This window comes from Bacillus rossius, unplaced genomic scaffold (genome assembly GCF_032445375.1).
Source record: "Bacillus rossius redtenbacheri isolate Brsri unplaced genomic scaffold, Brsri_v3 Brsri_v3_scf22, whole genome shotgun sequence".
In the NCBI taxonomy this organism is placed as follows: Eukaryota; Metazoa; Arthropoda; class Insecta; order Phasmatodea; family Bacillidae; genus Bacillus; species Bacillus rossius.
In genome coordinates this window covers 635,517-642,500 of record NW_026962393.1, presented here as the reverse complement: position 1 = coordinate 642,500, position 6,984 = coordinate 635,517, and the positions used below count along the sequence as shown (strand labels likewise).

Below are 6,984 nucleotides of genomic sequence, written 5' to 3'. Positions count from 1 at the left end.
ATCGTAATTACTTTCGCGAGTTTCCACTCGGAAGGATAAGTTTTTAAAATAAAAATAGCATTCAAAATATTTAAAAGATATTCGAGTGCTGAAAATGGTAATTTTTTGAGTGATTCGAAATTAATTCCATCAGGTCCGCCTGCTTTATTTTGAGGTCGCGATTGAATTGTTCTTAATAGTTCGTGAATTGTTATAAGTTCCGGCTCTATTTGCGTGGCTGTTTGTAGGTAATTATTTACCGCGACTGTAGTGGTTCGAGTAAATTGAGGGTCGTTTACATCCTCATTCGGCGAAAATTGTTTCTCAAAAATATCCGCGATCGCATTTGCCTTGTCGGCCGCGTCATATTTTATGCCCGTGTCCGTAATTATTGCGGGAGTAGAAATAAATTTATTATTGCCTCTTAATGTGCGCGTGAGGCGCCACATTTGCCGAGGCTGTGTAGCGACTTCCGTTACTAGATTCCCGAATTTATCTATTTTTAATTGTTTAAGTTTTCGAGTAACTTGCGCTTTTAGGCGATTGTATTCCGTCCTGGCTTGCGGTGTTCGCGTTCGCTGATAGTTATTTCGCGCCTGACGTTTTAAAATGATTAAAATATCGACATCTGGATAGTTAATTCTTGTAAATTCTCTTTTGTTCATTAATTTCGTGTGTGTTTTGCGCACGTCTGTAATCGTGTCAGTAAACAATTTAACATGCGTGTCAAGTTCTTCGGGAGTGTTTATCGTCGGTGGTTCAATAAAAATTGTTTCTAAATCATCGCGAAATTTGTCCCAGTCGGTAACTCCGAAAGTTCGGTTAAAAATGGCCGCGCAAAACTGGGCATCAAAAGTCAATTGTATTAATACAGGAAAATGATCGGAGTCTAACTCATCTAATTTTTCGGAAGTAACTTGTGCTCCCGGAATGTTGGTAAAGGCTATATCTAAAATTTCCGGCATGCCCCCATTAGTTGGGTAGCTAGTCGGCGAATTTGGAGCAAAATTTCGTAATTATTTCGAGCCGCATGCTCAGTTAAATTTCTCCCCGCTGGGTTTGTATTTCTGCAACCCCAGTCTTCGTTTTTACTATTTAAATCACCAGCTATGAAAAAGTGCTGCATTGGATTTATTAGTTTATTTAAATCGCTAATCAATAAAGGCTTGTTCGGTGGTTTATAGACTGCCGACATACAGACGTGCGCATTTTTGTTACGAATATTTATGCTGGTGGCCTCAATGTGCTCTAAGCCAGTTATTTTTATAGGGTGATGATTTATGCCGTGCTTAATGAGAATGGCTGTACCGCCCCCTAGAGTGTCGCGGTCGGTTCTATAGGTTGTATAACCACTGATATTAAAACGATGGTGAGGCCTTAATTTTGTCTCCGAAATTAATGCCACATCTATCCCGTATACGAAAAGACATTGTTCTAATTCGTAGGATTTGGCACGAATGCCATTTGCATTAAAATTAAGGATTTGTAGTGTTTTCCCCCTGTCTACAGCCATTTACTGAAGCACTTTCGCGAGGGCCTCCAGCAAAATGGTCTGACGCTGTTTTGTATTTTGCGCGGCGCGGATGCGAGGGTAATATGGCTCCAAGGCCTGAACCAGGTTCCAGTAATCGCAGAGGCGGAGAATTTCAGCGAGTTCCCCCAGGCCTGTCACGGTTCTAGTTTCGTTTGCTTCTATCTGTGCTGCTGTTCGCTGCTCGCTCTTTTCTACACGCGCCTGAACGATTTCCTCGGCTGTGCGGCGCGGTGCACTGGGCCCAGCGACAGTGGAAGCGAAGGTCGCGCGAGTTTCCTGTCTGCTCGGTTGGCTGCCCTGCGCCCCGGTATGCGTGACGTCAGCGCGCGCAGCTACCTGCCCGGCCACCTGTGCGGGCCGTCGCGGGGGTGCCGGGGGGGGGAAGTTCGCGTGTGTCGCCTCTGGCGCGGGCGCTCGCGGCGCAACACGGGCTGCCTTCTGCGCTGCCTGCTCGGCTAAAATCTGCTTTCTAGCCTCGACGCGGTTTAAATATACCGGGCACTGCTTCCAGGCCGCGGTATGCCCTGTCGCATTACAGTTCGTGCACACTTTAGGCGCCTCCTCGGGGAGTGTGCACTGATCGCGAGGATGCGGGCCCGCGCATCGGATGCACTTAGGGACCTGACTGCAGTTCCCTGTCGTGTGGCCGAAGTCGCCACAACGCCTACACAGTGGGATGTCTTCCGGCCGGTTGCGGTATTTTTCTACTTTAATACCACTTGTGTAGTATAAAGTCTTAATTGAGTAGATGTCCCGCGCACTCGGGGCGACAGTGACAATAAACGATGATGACGGTTCGTAGGATTCACGGCCCGTATTTCTGTCAGTGAACTTGAAACTTAGTTGTTTGACGAACGTGACCTCGAAACCTAAGGCACGAAGTTCTGTTTTGAGAGCCTCCACTGGAGTGAAGCGACTGAGGTTCTTAATTACTACCTTTTCGCCGCGCTCGCTTGGCTGGGAGAAGGTGTGATGCGGAATGTTGTTGGCTCTGAGCCAATTGACGCCTTTTATTTCGTCGGCCTTTGAGTCAAAAGCGACCTTGACCTCTTGCCTCTTAGAAATTGTTAATCGGTTTTTGATACCGAGCTGCGCGAACACAGGCCCGATATTGCCGACCACTTGAGAATTTTTTATTACAAACGGCACTCGTTTGTAACGCGGGGCTACGTGCCCTTGAGGTTGTTCGCTGCTACTCGCGCCTGCATTATTTGATTTTCGGACTCGGCGCTTCTGAACAGTGAAGCCCTCGTCATCCTCACTTTCGCTACCGTTTTCGCTAGAGTTGGGGTCCTGCGCCCCTGAAACTTTTTTAGCATTGCTGCATCCTGGCTCGCTGCCTTCATGAGTGCGTTTAACGGCCGTGCCGCAGTCCATACGCTCCTCCTCCTCTCCTCCCATCGCAGTGGGTTGGCACCCTGCTTTGAAAAAAGCAGGGACCACCGTGGTAGCCCTGTTCGCGGTGTCGCGCGTCGCAGTTACTGTCCGCACTAACGCAGCCTGCCTACCCGACCTGTCACCTTCACACTGGCCACTGACCTGAGCTCCCTATGTAGAGAACCAGGCTAGGCTAAGAGTAGGACGTCCTACTCGTACCAGTGCGCGGTAAAGAGTGTGAGTGTGTGGCGCCCCGGCCTCTGGAAATTACTTTTGTTACACGTCCCTCCGCGGAGCGCGACCAATCACGAGCCGCGGAGCGCTCCGATTGGTCGCGCAACAAGAAGCCAAGAAAACTTTTCACGAAAAAAATTCAGTTCCCGTCTCACTCATCTAGCGACAGCGGCACAGCTCAGACCTACGATGCCCCCCAAGACGAGCGGTAAGGCAGCCAAAAAGGCGGGCAAGGCCCAGAAAAACATCTCGAAGGGCGACAAGAAAAAGAAGCGCAAGAGGAAGGAAAGCTACGCAATCTACATCTACAAAGTGTTGAAGCAAGTTCATCCGGACACTGGCATATCATCTAAGGCCATGAGCATCATGAACAGTTTCGTGAACGACATTTTCGAGCGCATCGCGGCAGAGGCCAGCCGCCTCGCCCACTACAACAAGCGCTCCACCATCACCAGCCGCGAGATACAGACGGCCGTGAGACTGCTGCTGCCCGGGGAGCTGGCCAAGCACGCTGTCAGCGAGGGCACCAAGGCTGTCACCAAATACACCAGCTCCAAGTGAGCAGGTCTGGTGTGCACATGCTTACATAAACGGTCCTTTTCAGGACCAAGAACATGATCATGAAAGGAAATGCTTCTGCTGCTGTTCTACAATTCCCTCAATCCCTATGATAGTAAATGTAAGCTTAACCAAGGCAGAAATATTTTCATTAAAAAAAGTCTTTAAGACGCATGGTTTACTGGCTGAGATATATATATATATTTTTTTTTTTGCTTACTTCTGTGGTCATTAGTACATTGCTACAAATATATTTATATATATAAAAAAATAAATAAAAAAATCCTTTCTATTTAATTTAGTTAGATCATATATCAATATTAATGGCAAAGACCAGTTGCATCGATTCACTTTGAAAATAATTCCATTTGTGCTAAAACTGGACACAGTAAAAAAAAAAAAAAAAAAAAAAAAAAAAAAACTGAAAAAAAAATATATATATACACACACACACACACATAATTCGAATTCATATTATGCTTAACTGCGTTTGAATTTGCAATCATGCACAAGATGTTTTGTACTTCGAAGTAAAAACAACATAATGTACTATTTAACTACCCACAGTACAAATGGATCCAAAAAAAAAGTGAATTTTCATGCAGACGAAAATGCTTACATTTATTCTATTTATATTAAGTACCCATTACTAACAGCTTATACTGGGTGGAATACAACAGTTGACATGATTTTACTTATATGGCAATTTAATATTTAACCAAAATTAATGGTAAACTAATATTTTAAAGTGTCATTTATGGCCCCTTACCTTCAGCATGTTTGCTTCCTTGCACACAAACGAGGACAAACACATCACCCAACTGAAAAAAAAAAAAAAATTTCACTTGCATCACAAATAATTTAAAATTTTTCACCACATGAAGTAAATATTTCGCAATAAAAAAAAATATAGCCCTAGGACTCGTGTGCACACCTTTTCTTCCCCACATCGCACACGCAAACAAAACTTCCAAATTATTACAAAATCACTCGATTATTATACATACATAAACACACATGTATTTTCCGAATAAGTGAGAAATGCAGGCCGATGAAAGTCAAATTTCGTTTCGGAAATTAAATCTCGCACAACTACCGACACATAACCAAACTTGCGTACATTTACATAGCATTAACCCTCTAAATAATAAACAAATGAAAGCAGAAAAAACAACATCGCTACCCACCGCGCGCGCTCCTGGCGGCGGGAGTAGGAACTACTTTGCACACAGACCGACATAGCCCCCTGCCAAAAACAGTAAAATAAATAATATATATAAGTCTTTTGGCGGGAAAAAATTTCTCAACCGCCTGGGAGCACCCTAGTGTGTGCCTGTCTTTAGGTTATGTTACTTTTAACTTCATTTTCTACAGGCAGACGCGAGGGTGCTCGCCCATTATTTTTATTTTTTTAAATTCTTTCCTACCTTTGGTGTGCCATGCAAGAATTTATCGTCAAAATGGCGGCCCCGAGTGCAAATTTCTCGTCTGCACTGCTGGCTGGATGATTATGTGATGTTTTGAAGGAGGGTGTTTTTTTTTGTTTGGATTTTGTGTGAGGGGGGGAGGGGGCTGGGCTAGCTTTTTTTTTTTTAAATTTTCTAAACATTCATCTCTTATGTAACAGTGTTCAGCATTAAAAAATTTAAAAGAAGAGGCACTTACTCATCAATTTCAAAACAGCCTATGAAGAAAAATAAAAAAAATTTAAATTCATTCCAGTTTTATACATTCATGATTTGATCACATGTATAACTTTTCTTTTTTATTACCTTATTTAATTTTATTATTATTACTACTATTGCTGCTACAACCTAGAAGATACCTCAGTGATACTAATACCTGCTGGTAAAGTTAAAGGTTTCACCTTTCTTTCTTTAAACATATCACAATACCTTTCTTGAGTTAAATATTATCTAATGGCTTTAAGAAGTTATGGTAATGTTCATCAGTTATAGAGTGTGGGTTTGTGTGTGTGTGTGAGAGTGTATTTTGAAGAGGGCTTTGGTGGTTGGGATGGTGAGGGTGGTGGGTGTTGTGTGTGGGGGGGGGGGGGGGGGGGGGAAGTAAAAGAGTGTTCATTACACGATTTCTCCTGTTGTTTGTAACAATCACACCTGGTATAGCTATTTCGAGTGGCAAATACAAACTGCAAAAAAAAAAACATCTATATCATTGCCAACGGCCATATCACGATGAACACACCGGTTCTCGTCCGATCACCGAAGTTAAGCATCGTCGAGCGTGGTTAGTACTTAGATGGGTGACCGCTTGGGAACACCACGTGCCGTTGGCACTACTATTTTGCACCCTACAGAAAAAAATTTTTTTTTAAAAATTTCAATTTTAAATTTTTTTTTCCCCCACAATCACCACATTTCCCCCCCCCCCCCCCCCTAACACACACACTCACTCTCTCTCAATCAATCAATCAATCAATCAATCAATCAATCAATCAATCAATCACTCACTCACTCACTCACTCACTCACTCACCCACCCAGTAGCTGTGAATCTTTGCATGTGTATACCTCATACAAAATTCAAAGTGAAAAAATAAATATATAAGTGTATATGTATGTATGTATGTATGTATGTATGTATGTATGTATATATGTATATATGTATATATATATATATATATATATATATATATATATATATATAAACACACACACACACACCTATTTTGAAGTTTCTCTGTTTCAGTGGGCAGTTATGTATAATAATGAGAGATTCAAAAAGACGTTGATAACAATGTCATCAATGCCTGTTTAGTGTGCTCATTTGTTGGATGGTCGGCAGCAATACTAGAGGTGGTACAGCTGTAACCTGTAAAATTGTACCTGCAATGTGTTGTGTATGGAAAAAAATAAAAATTATATCATCTAAATTTTTGTTATCCAACAATAACCTTCCCATCAATGCATGATGTCACAGTAGCCATAGCTCTACTCTTTCTGCCATATAACATTGGGGGAAAAAAAAAAAAAAAAAGGAGCTATTAGAATAATAACAAAAGATAAAAAATCATCTAACTGCAGACCAAAATTCAAAAAACTTAAAGTCCTGACTGCCATAAATGAATACGTTCTAGAAACTTTTTATTCATTCTTAAGAAAAAGAAGAAAAAAAAAATTATTATTTTTTTTTTTTTTTTTTTTTTTTAGATATTCGCACATAGGTATAACACCAGAAATGCTAGTAAATTGAGGATAGTTGAACATAACACTAGGCGATTTGAAAATGGACTAAATTACTTGGGAGTAAAACTTTACAACTTAATATCACAGAAAATAACTA

General features: G+C 41.9%; 1 non-coding gene across 1 annotated transcript; it reads left to right on the top strand.

Annotated features, from left to right (window-relative positions):
- The first annotated feature begins 5,859 nt into the window (after positions 1-5,859).
- On the top strand, positions 5,860-5,978 carry LOC134543840 (5S ribosomal RNA). Its single transcript, XR_010077289.1, has one exon. It is a non-coding gene; the product is annotated as a 5S ribosomal RNA (ribosomal RNA).
- The last annotated feature ends 1,006 nt before the right edge of the window (positions 5,979-6,984 follow it).